This window comes from Coenobita brevimanus, chromosome 42 (genome assembly GCF_032717465.1).
Source record: "Coenobita brevimanus isolate Jiangsu-jjx chromosome 42, ASM3271746v2, whole genome shotgun sequence".
Lineage (NCBI taxonomy): Eukaryota > Metazoa > Arthropoda > Malacostraca > Decapoda > Coenobitidae > Coenobita > Coenobita brevimanus.
This window is the reverse complement of record NC_136995.1, coordinates 5277913-5303969: the sequence shown is the minus strand read 5'-3', so window position 1 is coordinate 5303969 and position 26057 is coordinate 5277913. Positions and strand designations below refer to the sequence as shown.

General features: G+C 42.0%; 1 pseudogene; it reads right to left on the bottom strand.

Moving 5' to 3' along the window:
- LOC145397675 (venom carboxylesterase-6-like) overlaps positions 1 to 26057 on the bottom strand; it is a 26341-nt pseudogene continuing 284 nt past the window's right edge.

Sequence of the window (26057 nt, the reverse complement as noted above, 5' to 3'; positions counted from 1 at the left end):
TCAGAGCTCACCGTGTTGGTATTTTAATGGCTTTGGCGGCAAGTCCTTGGAGTGGGTTTGGCCGCTCTTGATAGGCTGCCCCGGTGAGGCATCAGTGGAGAAGATCACTTTGTCAGGGTTGAGGAGTTTGTTCTGTTTGGTCGGCAGTGACTCCCAGAACTCCCTCACCTGTATGTGAAGAAGTATAGCAATATTAGATTGATGCGGGAGCTTCAGGGCACTAATATGGGACTTGGCTATAACGGTTAATGTCTAAGAGCTTGAATCGGGAGCTGAAATCTACCGGTGTAAAGTATCCTATTTTAAGAAGTAAAGGAAAAGGGGAAGAAAGAAGAAAAAAAAAGGTTAGTGAGTGGCCCAGAGGTCCTTCCTAACCTAAAAATTTAAGTCATAAGGTTGAACTATAGATGATGTAGGAGGCTTCGTAACACCTCTTCCATAGTGGTTTATTTTCCATATTACACCTGATCATTCTCTTCTTTCGGTCATATCGTTTTATTATCGACCTCGTATTCAGCACTAACATACAAAAGGATAACAAGGCATAATGTGCTCAATAAGTCTGTAAGGAAGAGGTGTTAGGGAACTGCCTAAACCCCTCAGAATATGGGTCAAGGTTTAGGCATGAGGAACTAAGGGCATTATTATAAATGACTTTGGAGACTTCATAACACCTCTTCCTTAGCGATTTACTTTTGCACGTAAAACCTCAACATTCCTTTGTAGACCTATCCTCTTTCTACCTTTTTAACATCGACATAAATCTTGACTAAAGGTAGCCACACTCGCAGGCGATTGGCGTGATGGTTATTGTCTGTGGACTAGCAGAAGTTCCTGGCGTCATAGTCAAAACCCCACACACGCTGAGGATTGTCGTTAATGCTTGGAGTGAGGACAGGCATCAGGCGCCAGTCGTCTGTGTGTGTGTGGACGCATGAGAGCACGGGAGAGTTCTCAGTTCCCCTAAGCAGAAGTGGCGATGGACGGTTCCTACACGCAGATGATTGGCGTGGACTGTCCCTACACGCAGATGATTGGCGTGGACTGTCCCTACACCCAGATGATTGGCGTGGACTGTTCCTACACGCATATGATTGGCGTGGACTGTCCCTACACGCAGACAATTGGCGCGGACTGTCCCTACACACTGACGGCTGGTGCCAATGATGCCAGTCTTTCTTCTGCCCTCACGTGGAATTATAACCAGACTTAATTCCATGAGGTGGAATCATTCTGCCTGACGACTGACTCGAGGACCCCACATAGGGTGAGGATTGGTCTATTGACGCCAATCGTCATAAAATCGTCACGCCAATCGCCTGCGTGCGTGGCTGAAAGAGGATTTCGGTGTGTTGAGGTGCAGAATAAATCGCTAAGAGGGGAATGTCACGAAATCTCAGTACCATTCCTGAACCTCAACACTATCAATCGCACTATAGAAAGTGAATGAGCAGAGGTGTGTGCAAGCTTCCAATATCCGATGATCATGTATTGAAAAAACCGTAATTATTTATATATGATTGATCTGACCCCCCCTCATTACAGAAGGTAGTTAGTTACGATATAGAAAGGTCTGAGAACGATAACAAGGGTCGTAAAACGATAAGAAAGGTCAGACAACGATAGAGAAAGAGGTCAGACAGCGATAAGAAAGGTCAGACAACGATAAGAAAGAGGTCAGATAGCGATAAGAAATGTCAGACAACAATAAAGGTCAGACAACAATAAAGGTCAGACAACGATAGGAAAGGTCAGACAGCGATAAGAAAGGTCAGACAACAATAAAGGTCAGACAGCGATAGGAAAGGTCAGACAACGATAGAGAAAGGTCAGACAGCGATAAGAAAAGAGGTATGACGAGTTCCATTATCATCATCATCATCATCATCATCATCACACATTCAAGAACCAAGGCCGGAATTTCGCTGCTTGTCCACACTTCGACGTTCTTAAGGTTGATAATAGGGATCTAAGGAGCTTGGCTGACCTTATGTCGTGTGTCCGGCTCCATTACGGGGTCAAGTTTGAGGTTGAGGTATCTGAGGTTGTCTGGGGTCACCGCCTCCCACACGAAGCCCAAGGACGAGTCGGGGGTTGGGTTCCTGGTGGGGAGGGTGAAAGTGAGCGAGAGAGAGAGAGAGAGAGAGAGAGAGAGAGAGAGAGAGTGGGGGACATGGAGACAGACAGACAGACAGAGACAGAGAAATGACATGAAGTCGGATTCGATAAACCCAGTTAGCACAGTGTTGGGAAGTTCCTGAGGTTGTTAATATGGCCGTGCTGGACTGCATTAGGAACAGAGTTGCTTTGGCCATATGGAGAAGAGGGAGAAAATGAGACTGACTAGGAGAGTGTATGTGCGTGAGGTGAGGAGATAGAGGGAGAGTGGGAGACCGAGGATGAGACGGAAGGATGGGATGGAGAGGTATATGAGAGAGGGAAATGTGAAATGGAGAAGGGGCAGCCAGATGGCAAAGGACAGAGTGACATGGAGACGACTCGTTTGTGGTCACCTCTTACGAAATTAAGGCATCGAGTGGCTGATAGATAGATAGACAGATAGATAGACAGACTGATAGACAACTTCATTGAGGCACATTTATATGTGATACATTATGTGATATAAAGCTCATGAAGTTAATAAAACTACACTAGCTGATACAAAGATATTATATCAATCACAGGTAAATGAAGACATTGTAAGTGACAATAAGACATATTAGCTTTATGAATTTAAATGTTAAATTAATATCGCTTCCTTCAACCACTGTTACAAGTCCCTCCTGTTTACCTAGCAGATTTTCATGATTAAATAACAGGTTACAAAAGATAAGTATATAATTATTATTGTACCATCTACATAAAGCTGTTCTTTATTACAACTGAAAGCTCTTAATAAATGTACAATAATATTACTTTGTGATTTACACTGTAAAATTTGTACTGGACTGATTCAGCTGAAAGGACAATTGCAAATTGTATATCTCTCCTGTGTGAAGAGTCCTTATCCAAATAAAATCGTCTGGAGATAGCTGGAATAAAATAAAATATGCACAACAAAACTATGTAGCCCCCTCCTCCATAGGGAGTGGCCCTCGGGGGTTCCACCCTACTTAAAACGTGGAGCGGCTAGAGGCCTATCACTGTGCAAACTTTAGTGTCCATGGGTAAAGCAGCACACCCCCAATTAGGCGTGAAGTCTTTCTTTCGGAATGATACAGTAACTCAGTGAGTGAAAGAGAGAGGGTGAATGAAAGAATTACATGGTTTAATTACAGAGGCTGAATCTGGCCGCATCTGTGGATACGGCACAAAATAGTCATTTTTAAATACTTATGAAGACTGTTTCTAACCCCCGTTAAACAGATATATTCTGAGCCGAAACAAGTACCGGCAGTACTGATATGTCGTTGGCCAGTATATATATATATATATATATATATATATATATATATATATATATATATATATATATATATATATATATATATATATATATATATATATATATATATATATATATATATATATATATATATATATATATATATATATATATATATATATATATATATATATATACATGTATATATATATATATATATATATATATATATATATATATATATATATATATATATATATATATATATATATATATATATATATATATATATATATATATATATATATATATATATATATATATATATATATATATTTATATATATATATGTATAATCATCATCATCCGGACATCCTTTCCCACCCTAGGGCAGGGTGAGGAGTAGCAATGGCCAGACAGCCCAATTTTGCCCAGTCCAATGGACCACGCTTCCATTCACTCATCATTCAAGCCCCCGGAACCCTGGCTCTATCGGATATGCCAAAAAACATTCACCATGTTCTGTAGCTTCACGTAATCGTATCCGATAGAGTCAATCCAGACCCTGCCATGTTAAAAAGGGTGCCCAAATCCCTGATCACGCACTTCTCCTCACAACATTCATCCAGCCACCTCGATCTCCTGTCAGTTCCCTAGCCTCACCGACTTCCAACCCTCTCTTCCTCACACATTCATCCACCATATCTCTCCACCTTCTCCTTGGCCTACCTCGCCTCCTCCCTCCTTCAGATTCACTCAGCTATACCTTTCTCACCACTCTATTATTATCCATTCTTTCCACATGACCATACCATCTCGGTACACTCTCTTCGATTCTGGTATCCACCGACTTCCTCACTCCGCATCTTTAACGAATCGCATTATTTCGTATCCTATCCATCCTCTGTACTCCACATACGTTCCTCAGCAGTCCCATCTCCACTGCTCTTACTCTTGACTTTTCATTTTCATGCCACACCATAGTCTCACATCCATATGTTAAAGTTGGCACTAACACTCCTTCATGCAAGCCTCATGCAGCTGCAGCACTCAAGCCTCTGTTTCTTATCATGACCTTCATTACACCAGCTACTTTTCTTCTTTGTGTCACTCTAGTTTCAACTTCTTTTGCACTATTCTTCTCTCTTTTCTGTCACTGTACCCCGGTATTTGAACTCTTTCACCAATTTCAGTCTCTCTCCATTCACTGTTACATCGCACTGAGAGTCACCTTCTCTCTCAATAACCATCACTTTACTCTTTTCTGCATTTACTCTCAAGACACGACGCATACAGACATCAGCAAAACTCTGCACTAGCCTACCAAGTTCATGTCCGGTACTATGGTGGTACCAATCTTAAGTGGCGGTTTAGGTGAGGCACGAACCTCTGTACAGTGGTGCCACGTGTTCCATACTCGCTATGTGAACGGCACTGATATATGTAATAGGCATCACAATAAGATAAACACATAAGAATATAATGGTAACGTGGGTATTATAATATATGAAAGAACAGTAAACTGATTATGCGTAAAATATTTATATGGCAATACAGAAACGTGGCATAATTATTTTAGTGTTGCTTAAAAAAAAAAAAAGTAGTCACTTTTATTGGCTGTTACCGTCTTTCTGGGGTTGGTAATAATGTCACAATTATGATTATAAGATAATGTGCAGGAATATAAGCAAAAATATGCCAGTTTCTTAGTAAAAAAAATATATACACTAAACCCTCGTGAGCAGCAACACTCACACACCCAGTCCGACCTGGTCATCTGTGAGGGATAGAGGAACAGGCCTGTTTGGGGACACCTCTTAAAAAAAACGCGCCAAGACTTTAACCTCCGGGGTGGTGTGGAAATAAAGTCAAATTTACAATATGTACATTATAACGTAAAAGAAAATAACCAAAATGTATCCTAAAATACCACAGACGAGAGAGAGAGGGGGGGGGGTGAGGCAGACCAGGGGCAGTGTTGAGTGCAGCTTAGTGAGAGATGAAGGAAGGGAGGGAAGGAAGGAGGGAGAGAGTGATTGAATGAAAACAAATCATGGCGCCACAACAACGAGGTCATCTGGCGTGATATGTAAAACAATAATATTTTTAAACATAATTAGATATAATAAAAACAAAATAAGGAAATGAAAGCACAAGTTTATAAGTCACTCCTAAAAGAAACAAAATTCCCAAGGGTGACGCACATCTCCCCAAGGAGAGAGAGAGAGAGAGAGAGAGAGAGAGAGAAGGCAGGCAAGGGGCAGTGTTGAGTGCGTTGTCTAGCTGAGGGAAAGATGAAGGGAGGGAAGGAAGGAGGGCGAGAATGATTAAATGAAAAAGCGCCATAACACCAAGGTCGTCTGGCGTCATTTGTAAAACAATAATATAATAAAAAACAAAATAAAGAAATGAAAGCACAAGTTTATAAGACATAAAAGAAACAAAATTCCCTAGGGTGATGCACATCCCCCCAGGAGAGAGAGAGAGAGAGAGAGAGAGGCATCGCGAGTATGGAAAACGTGGCAACACTGTACAGAGGTTCGTGCCCCACCCAAACCGCCACTTTAGAATGGTACGACCATAGCAAGCAGTACTGCATCATCACCATACAACAAATTTGAGATATTCCATTCATTACCAACGCCATCCCTCTCTCCAGTACTCGTGTTTTTACTTCTCTCATCACCCCATCCATATATATATTGAACAACCATGGGGACATCACACAACCTTGTTGCACGCGCACACCGATCGTGAACCATTCACTTAGATGCCCATTAACCCCTACACATGCTTCACTACCATTCTAAAATCTCTTGACGACACCTAGCAGCTTTCCACAGTCCTCTGTCCACTTTGTCATATGCTTTTTCCAGATCCATGAATGCCATAAACACCTTATGGTCCTTCTCACAAGCTTTCTCTACTGTCTCACTGCAAATATTTGGTCCACACATCCCCTACCACTCCTAAAGCCACCCTGTTCATCACTCTCTAGGACTTCTGATATCTCTCTTACTTTTTCTATAATAATTCTTCCATATACCTTCCCTATCACACTCAATAAATTTATACCACGATAATTCTTGCATTCACTTTGCTCAACTTTATTTTTGTACAGGGGTAAAATCATAGCCTTACTCTGCAGGCTCAGTTTCACTCCTCCAAGCCTTCTTACATATCTCCAACAAGCACTTCATTCCACTCTCTCCACTACACTTAAGCATCTCTGCATACGCCTCATCAACCCCAGCTGCTTTCCCATTTTTCAGCCGCTTCACAGCACTCTTCACCTGTGCGAGTGTCACGTCTCTTGGTACTGCAATCCTTCTCTGCACATCCCCAAATCCAAACATGTTTACAGCAGCTCTGCTCTCTTTTCCCATTCATCAGACTTCCAAAATATTCGTTCCATATGGTCCTTACTTCATCTCCATGGGTCAATAATCTACCACCTACATCCTTCACACCATCACATTTCTTTCCTCTTTCACTTCTACATTTCCGCACCTCTCTCCAGAATAACTTTCTGTTTTCAGAGTAGTTCGTATTCATTTTTCTTCCTAGAACCTCATATAACTCCTTTTTCCTCTTCACTAGTCTCTTTACGTGCTTCTCGCTCTCAACATATTCAGTTATTATTTCAACTGAACCTCTGTTCTGTAACCACATTAGCCACTTTCTCCTCTTTTCCTCCACTGCTGTCTTTACCTCCTCATCCCACCATGCCGTACTTTTCTTCTTTGTTGTTACTCTTGCCACACCACACACCACTTTAGCATTCCTAACTAAGCAATCCCTATATGCATTCCACAGGCTGTCCAGATCCATTTCATTCCAATTCAGTAATTCAAACTCCTCCTCTACTTTGATCCTGTAATAATCTGCCATTTCTTTGATCCTCAGCTTTTCAACTTTCAGTCTTTATCTCTGACTGCTCCTCTCTCCCCTGATCCACCTCACTCCTCTCAGCTTAATCTTGCATACCACAATCATATGATCTGATAGACCTCCACATCGTCCTCTCACGGCCCTCGTATCGGCAACCATTCCCATCATCGACCTCTCTACGACCACGTAATCAATCAGGCTTCTTTCAACACGATCCCCGTTCCCTCACACACACACACACACAAAATATATATATATCACACACACACACAAAATATATATATATATATATATATATATATATATATATATATATATATATATATATATATATATATATATATATAGATAGATAGATAGATAGATATAGATATAGATATATATATATCTATCTATCTCTATCTATCTATATACCTAGGCTGCTTCCCCCAAGGAAAGGGAGGTAGCCGAGACAGGACGACTCACTCTCCATTTACTCCATAAACTCTAGTACCCGTTAGTGACTACGACTTCCCTTGGGAGGTCCGGAGCTAATGTGGAAGATAAACGCGCAGATAAAGCATAATCTTGATCATATATATATATATATATATATATATATATATATATATATATATAGATATATATATATATAAAATACATGAGTTGTTCCGACCATATGAAGGCTAAGAATGACTACTGTTTTAACGCTGTGTGCCTCTGTCTCACCGAGGTTAATGAATGCAGCTGGAGTTGGTGAGAATAAATTACAAGAGTTATTCTGACCATGAGAGGGCTAAGGGTGATATCAAGACTCAGGCAAGTATGGTGCACTCCCAGCCGAGTATAGTCTCTTACTGTTATCTTGACTAGATGGAGAGATGTCCCCAGCATAAGAGGGTCAGAGTACAAGAGGTGGTCGAGGCGAAGCTTACCCGGTGGCGGCAAAGTTGACCCACAAGTCCAGCATCTTCTCCCTCATAAGCAGGTCCTCCTCCCGCATCATCGACCCCCATATTGACCCCTCAAACAGGAAGAACAAGTCGTCTCCGTGTGACACCCCTGCAGAGATCATTCATAGGGTTGTCTGTAAATAGTGCTGCACTGGAAACTCAAGTGGCAGTATCTTATGTATTGCGGGGACGGCTCAGTCAGCGTTATTTATTTTTCCTTGTATCATTTTCTGCTGCCATACTCGCTGGGCTTAGCCAGTTCTGTTTATATTATTTATTTACATCCAATGACTGCAAAGTTTGAGTACTATTTCCATTAGGTAGCCAAAATACCTGCTTTCCTTTCACTAGAAGAAGGAGCCGTCCCTGCAGCACATAAGAAGCAAAATTGAGGCTTAAAATACTAACCACCCTGTTATTTATAGGTAGGCAGATGCACTAAAATGGCACTTGTGATACTGTGTACTTGAATAGGACAGGATGTGTTTGTAAGGCAGCCTCTGAGGTCAGCTTATCCCCACCTATATATTGGGCGTACTGTTTACTAGTCTACTGTAGTGAAGAACTGCACCACAGACTCCCTGCTAGGAGGTGCGGGGACTCAATCCGGAAAAAAAAACAAAAAAAACAGATAGGTACACCGATAGACAGAATAAGGAAAAAGAAAAAAAAAAGTACCTTCGGTAAAAAGATACACTGATAGATTTTTGGACTGATTGATTGGTAGCCATAGATGAATGGCTGCATATATACAGATAGACAGGTAGGTACATAGACAGCTAGACAGATAGAGAAATAGACAGATACACAGATAAATTTCTCCGCATCTCACAGTGTTTGCCGACATTGTGGTTGTAGAAGTCTTTGGAGCTCCTCTCGCCCTGGTAAGTCACGTTGTAGAGGTAGGTGCGCCGCCCCTCCGGCTGGGTGTTGCGGGCATGGAGTCTTGCCACCCACTCCACGCCCAGGTTGATGTGACGCTCGCCGAACAGCTGAAGGAGGCACAGCTGGGGTTAGGTGGGGCAGGGGCGGCTTAGGAGTATTTAGGTAACAGAGGGATGAAATTAGGTCAGGTGGGGTTCTCTCTCTCTCTCTCTCTCTCTCTCTCTCTCTCTCTCTCATAAGCTGTTTACCTACCTATCTATCACCATCTATCTATTTACCCATCTATCTATCTTTAATGCAAAAAGAACTAAAGACTCAAAGTTTTCAAAGAGTTGTACCTTTTCTCCGAGAGAAATGAACAAAAGAGACTTGCCATTAATATCTTCCCATTTGTAGATCCTACACACATTGTACTTAAGGAAGTGGTCATAGGCAGGGGGAAATACAGAATGAGGAAGACAGTGCCGGGGTTAGCCAAATGCATACATAGAGGACAGATTACTGGTTAATGAGAACTAGGCTAGGGGTAGGCGATGGTTCAATCGGTAGAGAGCTGGCCTGTAGTCCTAACAGACGCAGGTTCAAATCCCCGCTGGGGCAGGGAACCGTTTAACCCGCCCCGTCCCGTCGACGTATGGGTACGTTGCAACGATTTGCATTTGCCAGTCCCAGCGACGTACCAGTACGTCGTGCAATTGCAAGGTCCCTAATTTGCACAATTTTCAATTTTCGTGTGTGATTTTTCGTATGTATACACCGGACACCTTCCTCTATTCCTCTACAAGATGCCAAGCAGGGACAATGCCTTACACCGTATAACCTCCCCCTCCTCCCCTCACGCCATTGTCTCAGCAATGGACCTGTTACCAGTGACCTGGCTAGTAAAGATATTCAGGGCCAGAGTGATTCCCCAATCGATGACAATGTGGAGGACAATGTTTACATAGCATTAGAAGAAGAAACAACCAGAAATAATGATCAGGTAATGTGGCAAAAAAAGGTCAGGTATGGTGATTAGTTAGTGAGTGAAACAATGCTTATAATGCCTTTATTACTGCTTGAAAACCAATATACTCTCATACTTCATATACATTCGTACCAAGTAAATAAATAAATACTGTTTATGAGTGGATAAAATAGTTACCCTCCCATAGAACTCGTTTTCTTTGGTGCCAGCATGTTAGAAAACCCAGTCAGGTAAGGAGGAACTCCTACCTGAATTGGGTATTTTAAACCTCAGGTGAGCAATTTCTCTATGAATTTTCTATGTTTCTCACCAAAAGCGAAGGTTTTTTTTTTTTTAGCCAAAAAATAATAATTCGAAAATATCTCGGGACTGGGGGATGTCGAAGGTGCGGAAAACCTCGGGACATGACGGGTTAAGGATTTGAATTTCATTAAATCAGGCTTTACTGATCTACCAGAAAACCCGCCGACATGTCGTAAAAATACCCCCGCTAATACCAATACACCAGTCCTGTATGAGACAGCCCTAACGTGTATTCAGTATGGACGGTGGGTTGTTAGCGCCGAAGTGGTGACATGTAGAGGTGTATGGTATGTAGGAGGACTGCTGGGCCTTGATAGCAGGCTGTGAAGTCCATGCTCAGAGTCGGACACTTAAAAAAAAAAAAAAATACAGTGAGTGCATTTCCAGCTCTAATGGGGGGGTGATCCTGTTTCTCATCTCACACAACTCATCCACCACAGCCTCATCCACCACAGCCTCATCCACCACCGCCTCAACCACCACCGCCTCATCCACCACAGCCTCATCCACCCTTACTTCACCAGCAGATACCATAATATTCCCTTGATGTCATATTATACTCTTTTTACTTTAACCTAGCTCTTTTTTACCTTAACCTAGCTCTTTCTACCTTAACTTAGCTCTTTTTACCTTAACCAAACTATTTTTACCTTAACCTACCTCTTTTTACCTTAACCTACATCTTTTTACCTTGACCTACCTCTTTTTACCCTGACCTACCTCTTTTTTACCTTAACCTAGCTCTTTTTACCTTAACCTAGTTCTCTTTTACATTAACCTACCTCTTTTTACCTTAACCTAGCCCTGACTTTTGTCCTTTTGCAGCTTATTTCACACTGATCAGTGAAGGAAATGGACAATGCTACGGCTTTACAGTTCTTCTTCATGACTAGATTATATTTTAGTGTGAATCCATTGTTACAACTGAATACTGAAGATGATGTGATGGAAATTTTAGCTCAGATCTGAGTAAGAACAGTATAGTCACCTCACACACCTGATCCGCCACCACCTCATCCACCCTTTATATTATCCATCTAAGGCGCTACTCACTCACCTCACATAGCTGATCCACCATTCCTCATATATCCCTATAATGTTCCACTAACCCACCTCACACAGCTGATCTGCCACCTCCTCATCCACCCTGACTCCACCAACGTAGTGCTGGAACACCTTGGCTGCCAACTGTTGGGGTTTTTCGTCTCCTCGTGTCAGGTCCAGAGACTCAGGTCCAAACTGCTCGAAGTTCTCCACCAACACCTTTCTTAAGTATTCGTCCTCGTAGAGAGCTGTTGGAGAGAATTTGTCAGAACTTTAGTCTATTTGGGTATTTTTTATTCCGGAGTGCTGGAGAACGACGCCTGCCCTTGGTGGCACCGATATAACCTGCGGAGATTCACTGCCCAGTTATACAAACATCCTTCACTTCCCTCCCTATCCCCCAAAAGGAGGGTGATGGCCTGCTAGAGAAAGTCAGCTTCAACCTGCAGTCCACTGGGTTCAAGTTACAGTTGAGCCGGGGCTACAACTACTGCTGCTACTATTCTACGAAGATTTAGGTAAGGGTGAGATTAAAACAGACTGTTGGATGATTTGTATAAGGCAGCGTGGTAGGACTGTCTGAAGAATGGAGGGGGTGAAGGAAGGCACGAAATTCTTCTTTGGAGAGACAAAAGGAACCACCAGGTGCCCTAAGAATTGTCCGGTCCTCCAACCTTGAGAAGGTCGAGTCGATGGTTAGCCTACTCCCATGATATTACATGATTGGGAAAAAAGGAATTAAGAAAAAACTTCATTCACCTGTTTGAGGACTGAACTCATGCATGTGGCAAGGTTTCCACTCTGATTGTGGCATTCAGTTACTAGACCACCAAACAAAAGAATAATACCCATTAGCATCCCTGACAGCAAACTATCTAAAGCAAAGGATCTATCTATACCCAGACGCCTTAACACGCGAAAAAGGTGCCCACAGACAAACTCACCCTTGAATTAGTGACTTGGCAATTTCAGGCCAAGTTGGAGTAAAAAGAGATTAGTCAATCTCTCACTCTCTATTCTCCTCCCTTGGCCAAACAAATCAAAGCATTCACGGTAGGAAAACAGTGTTACTGTTGGTTACTCTGCTATCATTCCGCTGTTACAACTCAACATTCGTGAAGGATAGGTAGCAATTTTGGGTTAAATTAGAGTAAAAATATTTCTCTCTCTCTCTCTCTCTCTCTCTCTCTCTCTCTCTCTCCAATGGCTTCACATGGTCAAAGAAACAAAAACACTCATGGATGATAAGCAAATCACCCTTGGCCATCGACTGAACTAGAAGGGGTTAGGGTTCTTTGTCAGGTTAGAATACATGCACCATACCTTTTTACTCTAAATGGCCTAAAACTGCCATCCCTCCACCTTGAATGCTGAGCTGTAACAATCAGTTAACATTTGAACATGATGCTAGTCAAGAAGAAGCGCAGTGGAAAGGATGGAGAGGTAGAGTACTGTCTTTTTTGCCACTAAGGTCTGTGATATACCATAGGCTGCAAAAGGACAAGAATTTGGGCCAAATTAGAGTAAAAGGAGTATAATCATTCACTCACTCTCCATTCGCCCCCCATAGCCAAAGAAATTAATGCACTCACGATAGCCAAATAGTCCTCCCTCATGCTGTGTGATGCCAGCGATAAGGTCTGCGTGTTTATGCCATCCCTGAGACATAAGAAGCTCTGGATCGACGGGAATGTAATCACCATCCACACGGGGCCCCAAAAGTGCGGGGTTGTAATTGAACGTCTGAAAGAAAAGATGGGTTAGCAGAGAAGAATTGTAGTAAGAACAGAAGGATGAACAGACCAGGGATAAAGCTAAACGTCTGCAAGGAAAGGAAGGATTGTAGGAAGAGTTGTAGTAAGAACAGAAGGATTAACAGACCAGGGTTAAAGCTGAACGTCTGCAAGGAAAGGAAGGGTTAATCACTTCACTCCCTTGATGTGTTATCTTTTTATCTTACTGTATCTTTTTTTGTGGCCTCAGAGTAATAGCCTCACAATACTCGCCTCACAGTGCTAGCTTCACATCGCTCTTATCGTATGACTCACCTCACAGTACTTGCTTCACATCACTATCACCATATTACTCGCCTCAAAATACGAGCCTCAACATACTAGCCTCACACTGGTGAAATATTACAAGCACCTAAATACAAGCCTTACAGAACTAGCCTCACAATACTTGCTTCTCACTACTGGCCTTGCATTGTTGTTACCATATTATTATCCTCAAAATACTAGTCTCACACTACTGGCCTTGCATTGTCACAAATATACGGCCTGACTCGCACTACCAGCCTCAAAATACTAGCCTCACACTATCAGTCTCACACAGCGGAACCCCAGACGTACTCACAATGTGGTGCCTGAGGGAGAGGGTAAGATCCTGGGCGTCCACCTTCTGCAGACAGTCCAGCAGCGCCCTACTTGCCTCCCCGCTGCTAATGCCTCGCCTCTCCTCACACCCAAACAGGCGACCCGTGAACTCCGCCACCTCCTTGTACGCCGCTCCCATCGCCCAGGGGTTGAAGAGGGAGCCCGACATCATAATACCTCGAGCAAAGAGATCTGTTGGTGAGAACGTCCTGATTATTTCTATTCTCTCTCTCTCTCTCTCTCTCTCTCTCTCTCTCTCTCCATCTCTTGCAACAGGAGATTAACCCACTGCGTGCCAGGGCCATTTTAAAATTATCTGACATAATTCTGCGGCTAGTGCCAGTGCCATTTTAAATGGTCTAAAATAAAAAAATTCACTGTGACCGCATTTTTCAAGATTTGCGGGTAAAAATTGGCAGGCATGTAAGGTAACTGTTCCTCTACCATCCCCCAGGCTGTCAAGGCCATACACTCACTCGGTCCCCCCCTCACACTCGTTCTGCCTCACTCTGCCTGTGTGCCTCACCCAGTGCTGTACATAGTGAAGCCATTTTGTAAATATTTTCATGTAAGTGTAAGTTGTAAATATTTTCTTGTAAGTGTAAGGACTATATACTGAAGTCAAGTTGTAAATACCTTCTCGTAAGTGCCAGGACCATACATAATGAAGTCAGGTTGTACCTATCTTCAAGTAAGTGTAAGATAATGCATTCACAGTGAGAAAGACATGCAAACTGTGATAGATGTGAAGTAATAAGTAATCAGAAAAGTGTACTGAACATTGCTATGCTTTTTCAGCATAAATACCTGAGTATACTTTACATAGAAAACGGTTTTTCTCACCTACACGGTGAGCATGAGAGTGGCTATACCTGTATACGAGGATGCAGGACTCAATAAAACCCATTTCCGAGCCTCGGTGAGCATTTTAATGGTAAATTCGTTGTTTCCACATCAAAATCTATCATTTTAACCAAAAAAAAAAAGTCGAAAAATGGCCGGCACTGGGGCGACCCATAGGGCTTAAAATTGCTGGCATGCGGGGGATTAAAGCTAGAATATGATGCTAGTCACACACAAGTGCCGTGGAAAGGATGTAAAACCAGAGTATTGCATTATTCTGCTCCCAAGCTATGTGAAATAAGCTGCAAGACAACAAAAATCTGGCCAACTTACGGTCAAAGGACTATGGTTAAAATCTGATGACGTAAATATTTTAACCTCTATGGTCTCGCCATGTGAGGAGGATGGAAAATGAGACTAACTAGAAGAGTGTATGTGAGGGAGGTGGATCAGGAGAGAAGGAGAGGGAGACCAAGGATGAAATGAAGAGAGATATGTGACAGGTTGAATGTGAGTTTGAGGAAGAGCAACAAATGGCAGACAGGGCTACGTGAAGGCGATACGTTGTGGCCACCTCTTACTGGATTAAAGCGTCTGGTGATAAAGTACTCATACTACCTCCAGTATATCAATGGAATGTGTTTCTGTCACCATAACTATAAGGAATATTCCCTATACTGAAAAACCAAACACTGAATACAATCGCCCAGTGGTAGCAAGAATGAACACTGGCCTTCCCACAGAGGTGATGACTTTACCCTACAAGTAAATTAAAATCGCCCGGAGGTATAGCGCGTTTGTTTTCATCTGACCAAATAATAAATAAATAAATAAATAAACAACCCTTCCACTTCAATGGATGGTCAGGTGTAGTCAGACTAAAGGGTTGATTTGTGTCGTAACCAAAAAAAAGATCATTCTTAACCTCATAACTAAAGTTCATTGAATTTCATGAAACCGTGAGCTAGTATTCAAGCCATTAAACTAGCCCAATTCTGTCAGATGAAAACAAATCAATAAGAGCAAGAACTGGCCACTGACCTCTGGAGTAAGGTGAGATGTAGTGGTAGTGGACTGATGCCCCGCCAGCACTTGTTCCGATCAGCGTCACTCTCTGTGGGTCTCCACCGAACCTTCGGATGTTGTTCTGGATCCAGCGCAGCGCCATCGTCTGGTCCTTCAGCCCAAAGTTGCCGGGAATAACAGAGTCCTCTGTCGACAAAAAGCCTGTAGGGAAAGGAAGATACGCAAGTGGTTAGATTAGTAAGTGTCCTGTTCAATATAGCTCAATTCAGAATTGCCGTGGATAACAGGGCCCTCAGTCAACAAGAAGCCTGTAAGGAAAGAAAGGTACGCAAGTGGTTAGATTAGTGGTCTCCTGTTCAAAAAGACAAGAGTTCAGTCCAAAATTGCCTTGGATAACTGAGTCCTCTGTCGACAAGAAGTCTGTAAGGAGAGAGTAATTAAGTGACTACATAAGTGATCTCTTGTTCGAAACGACGTGAGTTTGAGCAGGGAACAGCTGTGTTACAACGATCAGGATTACTTTTAAAAGACCTTAACCAACTAACAGGATTAACATGTCTCCATTACCGTTAGCAATGATCATGGATTGCTTTGTTACTTTTTATTTTCATTTTTGCTTTTATTTCTGTTAATTTATTTTATTTCTTTATTCTATTTCTTTTACCTATCACTTGCATTCACTTTTATTTGATTGTGAAGGGCCTGATACAATTAATTATCATGAATGGCTTCAGCTTTTATTTTTATTTTCATTTTATATATCTTTTCATTTTTCTATTATACTTATTTATTTCCCAAGGTGACAAAGACACCAAATACCTGTAGCCGTGAACAGCAAAGATCTCTAACAGACAAAGATTTCTATTTTTGAAGGCTGCATCTAACCCCTTTCCCCTCAAACTTGAAAATTCTATCCTACCTTGAATAAAATTATCTTTATCTGTTACCTAGAATCCTAAGGAGATATTACATAGTGACAAAAACGGCAAAGATCTCTAACGAACAGAGATTTCTATTTATGAAGGCCGTATTTAACTCTCCATCTCGAAAATTCTGTCCTACCTTGAATAAAATCGCCTTCATCTGTTACCTAGAATGCCGAGACGGTACTGTAAGGTGACGAAGACCACGTCCCTGTCCATGATGACGGTAGGGGATAAATTTCGGCGCCTTCTGCGAAGAACCCGCCGCCGTGAATGTATACCAGCACGGGTAGGTTGGCATCCAGGTGGCCAGGCTGGAAAATGGAGGTCAGGAAGGGGGAAAGAGGTCAGAGTTATTATAATCGTTGTTTATAAGGGTTTTTCAGTTTAATTATTATAGCTATCTCGCCTTAACTTGGTTCAGAATTTCGTCCTGTTGCAGCTCATTTCTCAGTGACAGGATAGGACAATGCTATGGCTCTACATCCATTCCGCAGCACTTTTTCGTGACTGGCACATTGTTCAACTGGTAACCACCTGTTTCAGCTTAGTAATGGTGATGGGGAAATGGTAATTTTAGGAGGTCAAGTTAAAGATAAGTGGGCGTCGTGACTATCGATCATCAACCTCAGTCTATTTCAGTCTCAGTCAGCATCACCCACTTTCATCAACAGGTGACATTAATCATTATCAACATAAGTCTATACAAACTGCAGTTACTATCAACAGCGATCACCAGTATCAACATCATTCAGTATCACAAGTAATCAATATCATCAACAAATATCATCAGTTAGTTTAAACATCAGACAACATCATCTTTAGTCATTATCAGCATCAATCTACATAATCAACAAATTACATGTCAGTTTCAACATCAATCAGTGCCTACATCAATCTGCCTCATCAAAAACTGGCATCAGTCAGTTTCAGCATCAATCAACTTCAGCTTCAATCAGTCAACAACAACCTATCTCATCAACAAATAACAACATCAATCATACATCAGTCCATCTCATAAACTAACAACACATCATTATATCAACATCAGTCATCTCATCACCCAATATCATTTATTATCATCACTAATCATACATCAGTCCATCTCATCAACAAATAACATCAATCAACATCACTTTTAGAGAATCCTCCTTAAATCTATTTGTGAATTTGAATTAATCTTCGACCCATTCAGTCCGGGCACGACATTTCCTCTTCATTCTTGCTGCTGCCAGGCGTTTTATTCACCTTAGAAAGAACCCCCCTAGAGTAGTAGTAGCAGTACTAGTAGTAGCAGTAGTAGTAGTAGCAGTGATGGTGGTGGTGATAGTGGTGGTACAGTAAGAATAGTAGTAGTAGTTGTAGCAGGAGCAATAGTAGTAGAGGTGGTGGTGGTGGTGGTGATGGTAGTAGTAGTAGTAGTTGTAGTAGTTGTAGCAGTAATAGTAGTAGTAGTAGTAGTTGTTGTTGTTGTCGTTGTAGCCCGAGGTTTTCCTGTAACGTGAACCTGGTGGACTGCAGGATGAATTTCCCCTTCTACCGTCCACCATCCTCCTTTAGGAGGACAGGGAAGTAGTTGAACGTTTGTACAACCAGGCAGCCCAGCCGACCAGTTGTATCGGTGCCACCACATGAAGTGGTTGATGATGGTTTTATTGAACACCCTCTATTGCGAACAGTCTCTCCTGAGATTAATAAAATCGCCTGATACGAATGGAAAAAAAAAAAGTGCATTTGGATTGAAAGGGCAGTTGTAATAGTTGTAGCCCCAGATTCATCTGAGACGTGAGCTCCGTGGACTGCAGGCTTAAGTTTCTCATCTACTTAAGCACACTATCCTTCTTTTGGTGGATAGGGGGTGAGTAGAGGGACGCTGCAGAGCCAACCGGTTCCATCGATGCCACCGCGAGAAGGCATCCCTCTGCAGCACCTACTGGAGGGGCAAACCAACCTTGTGTGTGAATATGTTGAGGTAAAGGCAGTCTTCGGATCCATCATGGGCGTAGTTGCGAGAGGTCAATTCAAACCATCCAATTTGGGAGCAGAGAGGGGACTCCACAGACCCGTCCCTCACCCCCTCCCATCCGTCACTGGCCACCGGGTCCTGAAAGATGAGGTGCACTGTGTCATTTCAGGCTGCTATGACTCATTCCCAGTACATTAGCTAAAATAGAATACGGTATTAGCTGAAACAGAACACTCCAAGCTGCAGCACCATACTACATCATAATAAAGTGCCGAAGTTGATCAAAAACCAGCGTCTGACGCCCAATTTTTTCAAATCACAATTGCTCTTCTGACATTACTAGTCCTTTTTTTTTCTTTTGGCCTAGGTATTTATATTGTAAGACACGTAAATCAAAAGTGAAAAAGGATTAATTAGTGATGCAAAATTGTGAACTGTGCTGCAGCAAGAATTTACTGATCTCCAGGACAATGCATCTCAGTTTTTGAAATTGGCGATTTTGGCGATACAGTAGCGACGCAAGTTTTCGAAAGTGAGTTGGTAAGCAACATATTTATTGCCATTTATTGAGAATTGCCAAAGAAGAAAAGAATATCGATTTTCACTTGGCGTGATGACTGAAGATAAATAACAATATATGGTACACTATGGATTTCGGATTTTATTTTCAGCTACGAAACTGATATCTAAGTTATAAGGTTGCTTGTACTTAAGTCTGCCTTCACTGATTCAACATATTTATCAGTCAGAACAGAGCGCATATGAAAGAGACAAAATTGGAAAAACAAATGATCGGTGACAATCAGTAACTGTTATGGGGGTTTGTTTATCTCGCGCATTGATGATCAGACACGACCTGTGCCTGTAACCACGGGAACCATTTTTTCTTTTCTTGGGCAAAGAGGGAACCAAAGACTAGAAGGCCGTAAAATTGTTCTCTCAGATAATAAATACAAATAAATAATTCAATAAATAAAGAGGAGAGCAAAAATAAAAATCTATTTATTTCGAAATTCCGAGACACATTGCGTTCAAAAGACTGGAGGTTATAGATTAAGACTTATAGACAGAGGATGACATGACAGTTCCAGAGTTGACCTGCTACATACATGAATGGCAGGATGCATCAGTTACTTCTTGCACTAGAGAGTTAGACAGAAAAGGAGTGAGAGCATCCAATCTGACGCGTGATCTCGCCTGGCACTGTCCTTGAATGCGTGATTCTTTATCTCCTGGACCCCTGTTGTTAATATGATAATGTATACTGATAACGGGGAGAGTTGTTGGGTGCACCATAACCTTCACACCATAACCTTCAGATCCCAGTTCTACATCTGTCTGTCTGTCTGTCTAAGTATCTGTCCATTTGTCTATCTACACACCTATCTTTTTTTCTATCTAGCATTCTTTCTTCCCTCCATTTCTTTCTATCTCTCTAAGTTTTATTCTGTCAAACTTTCAGTCTTCCTGTCAATCTACTTATCTATATATCTTTGTGTTTATCTATCTATCTATCTATCTGTCTATATCTATCTATCTATATCTATCTATATCTATCTATCTATCTATCTATATATCTATATCTATATCTATATATATATATATATATATATATATATATTTATATCTATCTATCTATCTATCTATATATATATATATATATATATATATATATATATATATATGTATATATATATATATATATATATATATCACTCTGTCTATCTACTATTCAAGCTATCTGTCTGATTGTCTATCTGCCTGTCTACTTACCTGTCTATCTAACTATCTGTATATCTGTGTGCTGGGCTAACAAATCCATTCATTTAAGCCAAGTAACCAGTCATTCTTCACTGAGTGGTTTTACTGTTTATTATACCAATATATATATATATATATATATATATATATATATATATATATATATATATATATATATATATATATAGATAGATATAGATATATAGATATTCACTTATGACAAGTCTCTCCAAAATCGAACCGCTTCTTCGCGTCCCCACACAGGCTGTACAGTATACGCCAGTTTGATCCATCTTGAGATACTTTGTCAACACAGATACACACTTCCAAACTTCACCCTACAGCATTAAGTCCACCTGTTACAGATTTTTTATGAATGGAGGACACCTATAATCTGGTGTATGGAATTGATTTTTTTATTTAAATTTTTTTGCTTCCTTTGTTCCTCTTGTGTACACACACACACACACACACACACACACACACACACACACACACACACACACACACATCGATGACAGTAGCTGCGTCCTCGTGGTCATTTTTTGTGAAAACCAGTATCCTCGTGAGTTATGAAGGCTTTCTACCATCATTTCCTTACTACGTGTACTGTTTGTAATTTAACTTGGCCTAAATCTTCCCTCTCGTCATCTCGAATGCTGAGTTGTAACAAAAGATTAACACTAGAATATGATGCTAGTCACGAAGAAGTGGTATGATGTGTAGAGCCCTAGTACAGTGTTTTTCTGCTACTGAGATGTGTGAAATGCTGCAAAAGGGCGAAAATCTGGACCAGGTTAAAGTAAAAAGTGCATAGTTTCTGCATAAAGCATATCAATATCCTCGTCTATGATAATTATAATGTCCTTACTGAGTTTCGCTGGCTCTAGAGAATATTCTTCGGGTGGGATTGAATCACTGGAGCCTGAGAATGTCCATGAATGTTTCTGAAGAGTCATTTATCGAACAGTGGAGTGGATCCCAACAAAAAGGTAGTAAGAGGCAAAAACAACAGATTCTTTATTACTGAGTTCATAGAGCTCGTTCCTTTTAACTTTGAAGATACGTCTGTCTTTTTGCAGCTTATCTCCCGTAGCTCAGTGGCAGAAACAGGCAATACAACACCTATACAAACTTACCGTAGCATATTTTCCGTGAGGCGTACTGTATTCTAGTGTTACCTTTCTGTTACAGCTTAGTGTTCAAGATGGAGAAATGGCTGTTTTTGGCCAAGTTGAAGTGAACAAATTAGAAAAATAAGCCGTATTTTCGTGTCTCGACAAGTCTTTCCAGTACTTCATCCTTACTAGATGATGTTTGCAAAGGATACGTTAATACCTTCGTCTAATATGTCTTTGAAAACAGATAAACATCATAGGAAAAACTACTTGGGTGCAACACAAAATAATTCGTTGAGAAAGTGGCGTTAAGGAGTCTCTCTCTCTCTCTCTCTCTCTCTCTCTCTCTCTCTCTCTCTCTCTCCCAGTCGATTCAGGCATCTATGAATGACTGTCAAAATGTAAATTTGTGATTAAGAAGAAAATACAAGATAGGAGTATAGAATTTGGTAAGTTTTTTTTTTTTATATAGTATCATTAACAAGTACAAACTAGTAGAATGATGCGGAGCGCTGTTATGTGGGGAGTCATTGAAATCTACGGGAATGAAGCACCTCAAGTCCTTAGGGAGTGGCTGATGGGCAGGGCCACTCCAAGTGGTGTGCCCGCATTTAAAAACATATTAACACTTACTGCAATGCTGATGCTTCAACAATACAGGGTGGTCAATATATAACGCTCATCTTCCTCTCCACCAGGCGATCTCTGTTGTGAGGACGACTCAGTCAGTGTTAACAATATTTAACCTGCCTTTTTTTTTTTTTCATTTCCATCTCCCACTGCCACACCTACGCCCACACCAGCAGACTGAGCCGTTGCCACCACACAAAAAATTCCCCAGGTGAGGTTTAAGTGGAGCGCTATTTAACCCCTTAACCATGGGGCGTCACTTTCGTGACGCTCAGCCACAATGGATCATAACGCAGGGCGTCACTTTCGTGACGCTCGGCCACAATGGATCATAACGCGGGGCGTCACTTTTGTGATTCTGTGTTGTTTTGAATTATCCTGGGCTCTCAAGTGGTGGCTTGTATCATCTATCAGTACTGCCAATGTCCAACACTAGTCAGCACTCCAAATCTCATCTGTACTCCCATCCATTGTTGACATTTTAGCGATTTTACCCCCTTCGTGACTCCCCTCCCTACCTGCCCTCCATTACCCTGTCCTCTCACCTCCCACGCCGCGCTGCGCTACGCAAATTTCCCCCGGATTTTTCCACAGATTTCATCCATTGAAATAAGCTCTATGCCCTATACTTATACAAAATAATATATACCAAAAAAAAATCAGGTAAGTGATAGTGTTATACACCAGGAATTGGCTAATTATCACCTGACAACACCTCACGTGCATTCATTCACTACATTACCACGGTAATTTCCCCTTTGAATTATGCCTTGTAATTGATGTCTGTAATAAAAATATATATCAGAAAGGAAGGGAGAAGCCTAAGTGACATTTACATTCACCTGGAACTACCTATTTCTTTTTGTATTGCCGAGATTTTCTACCTATAAAAAATTAGCATGTAAGTTAGCAGCAGTAAGCCTAAGTGTCATTGTCAACCCTTACCTTCTCAGATAAGCCGCGGCATTTAGTTCCTTGTCCTCCGCTGTAGTGAAACCATGTCGCACTCGCGCCCTGCCATTCCTGCCGCTTCTGCGCCCATTGCAAAAGGCCCCATGACCTCTACCCCTAAGAAAAGTAGTGAGGGAGGCAGGAAAGGCCTCAGTGACTCTGCAGTGGCACGTGAACTGGCAGAATTGTCCATGGTGATGATGGACAGTGATTTTGACAATTCAAATGAATCGTGTGATGAGCCGGGTGAGGTTATCGTGCCAGAAACTACTACGAGTGCTTCAGTGTCGGAAGTAGTCTCTAGCTCCAAGGGAAAGGAGCCTTTAGTGCAGGAAGGCAAGGAATTTGGGAAGGGAGTGAAAAGGCGGGGTGTTAGCCCCAGAACAATGCCCCCACGTGACCCAGCCCGCCATGAGTCACGAATGCATTCACCTCCCTGTTGCCCAAACCCCATTTCACTCATTTCCTCATCATCGTCGGCTGAGTTATCTCCGGAGTCTTCGTCGTCGGAGTCACCACCAGCGTCAACAGTGAAGGCAGGCCGTAGAGGAAGAGGTAAATCAAGGAGAGTGAAAAGTAGTGTAGCTAGTAGGGTAAGGGCTGCTAGTGCTGTACGGCAACCCAGGGTCAGTGCGAGTGACCTTGAACGAGATAAATCTGCCTCACAGCCAACCTCCACCACCACCACCACCACCCGCCCTACACCGCCACGACAGGGAATCCTGGACGCCTTCGCATGGACGGAAGGGTCAGATTTTGTGCCTGAAAATTTATTATTTGATGAGAGCTCCTCAGGAGTTCAGCCTGCTTTCACTATTGACGAAAATGCTGAGTGTGTGGACTACCTTTTGGCCTTCCTAGATGACGAAGTCATGCAGCACATATGTGATGAGACCAACAGGTATGAATCACAACGTGCTGCAAGTGGTACAGGTGCAGCCAAGATGCAACAGTGGTCCATGCTGGGAGTGCAGGAGCTGTATGTGTTCTTTGCCCTCATGCTTCTCATGCCACACTCCAAGAAGGATGAGTTAGAAGAATACTGGTCCGTGGACCCCTTACTACCCTCACCCACCTTCAATAAGTACATGGCCAAAGATCGCTTCCAGAACATCATGGGAAACCTGCACTTTGCCGACAACAATGTACCTTCCCAAACCGACCCACTCTGGAAGATCCGGGAGATTCTGAGCAGAATGAAGGATAAGTTTATGTCATTCTTCCACCCCTTTCAGAAGGTTGTCATTGACGAATCCTTGGTTTTGTTCAGAGGACGTCTTCGGTTTGTTCAGTACATTCCAAGCAAACGCCATCACTTTGGAATTAAGTTCTTTGTACTGTGCGACTGTAAGGCGGGGTACATCCTTGACTTCGTCATATATTCAGCCAGCACTGTCAATCTGGATAAAACACACCCCCTTGGCTTCTCAGGCTGTGTAGTGAAAGTGCTCCTAGAAAAGTATTTTGGTGGGTTTCATGTGCTGTATACAGACAACTACTATACAGCACCGAAACTTGCCAAATACCTTTCTGAGCACGGCATTGGCTCCTGTGGCACTGTGAAAAGTAATCGTGCCCACTTCCCCAAATTCCCAGAGGCAGGAACCTCACAGCGAGGAGACGTGCACCTACGCAAGTCTGAGAAGATGCTGCCAATACGGTGGCATGACAAGAGGGTCGTGCACATGCTCACCACCGTACATAAAGGGGGAGATGACAGACAGTGGGAAGGTCGACCGTAGGACAGGCGAACCTGTGATGAAACCTGATGCTGTGTTGGACTATAATATCAACATGCGGCTGGTGGACAAGTCCGACATGATGATCGGTGAGATCGACTGCCTCAGGAAGAATACTAGGTGGTACAGGAAAGTTTTTCTGCATCTCATAGATATGACGATGCTGAACGCCTTCATCCTGTACAAGATGAAGGTCAAGCCACCCAAGTCCTTCTCCCTGAGGTTGTTCGCCAGGACTTGTGTCCAGCAGCTGCTGGAAAGATATGGTAGGGTGACAGCAGCAACTCCAAGGCGCCATCCAGTAACACTTCCCAACCGACTTGAGCAGAGGGCGTATATGGATCGGCACAGACTTGAGCTTATGCCTGCCACAGGGAAAAGCAAGGCTGCATTCGCAGGTGTCAGGTGTGTGCACATACCACCCGCCGCACACCTGAGCACAAACGCACCTCTTGGCAGTGCGCTGAGTGCCAGGTTCCCCTCTGTGTTACCTGCTTCTTCGATTACCACAGCCAGAAGCAGTTCTAACAGTGCAAGTGTGAAAGCAAAATAATTTGGAAATAATGTGTAAATAATGTGTAAATAGCAGGTGAAAGCAATGGATGTTCAGTACATATGAATGAACAGTGTATTATAGTTTTATCTTACTGAAAGTGACAGTGAATAACATAGTGTAAGTAAAATAGAAGGGTAAATATTGAAAATAGAATAGAAAATGTAAATAGTAATGTAAGTAATTAGTAATATAAGAATATGAGTACAAATAATTTATGTTATAACAGTGAAAGTGAATCCGTGGCTCTCTACGTATTTTACTAAATGAAAAATTGAATGACTTCAGTGACAATAAACTAATACAACTGAAGGAAACTTATGGAGAATGACTCCAGATATATATAAGTGTGATATAGTAATAGAAGCATAAAGTGTGAGAGGTTTTATGAATAATAAATGACAGAGTACCAAGAGCGAACTAGCGCAAGTGCGACAATCAGACGCACTCGTAATTTCCATTGCTTTCACAGTGTTTTTTTTTTTTTGGAGTATGGATCCCAAACTACTTGAAAATCATAGAGTAGTGTTTATAGTGTTTATATCTGGCTGTGGTAATCATATTACGGGTTGTCGGGAAGTATAAAGTGGAGACTTCGTTACCCAACTTCAGAGGTCTCCACAAGTCCTATGGTAACGACGAAGGCTCAACAAACATTCCAGGAGAAAGAAGAAGGTATGTGCCATAAGCATATATAATTTTAATATTCTAGGACTAATAACTGATTTTTGGCAAATATTTTTTGAGAGTCTGTCGGAGCCCGAA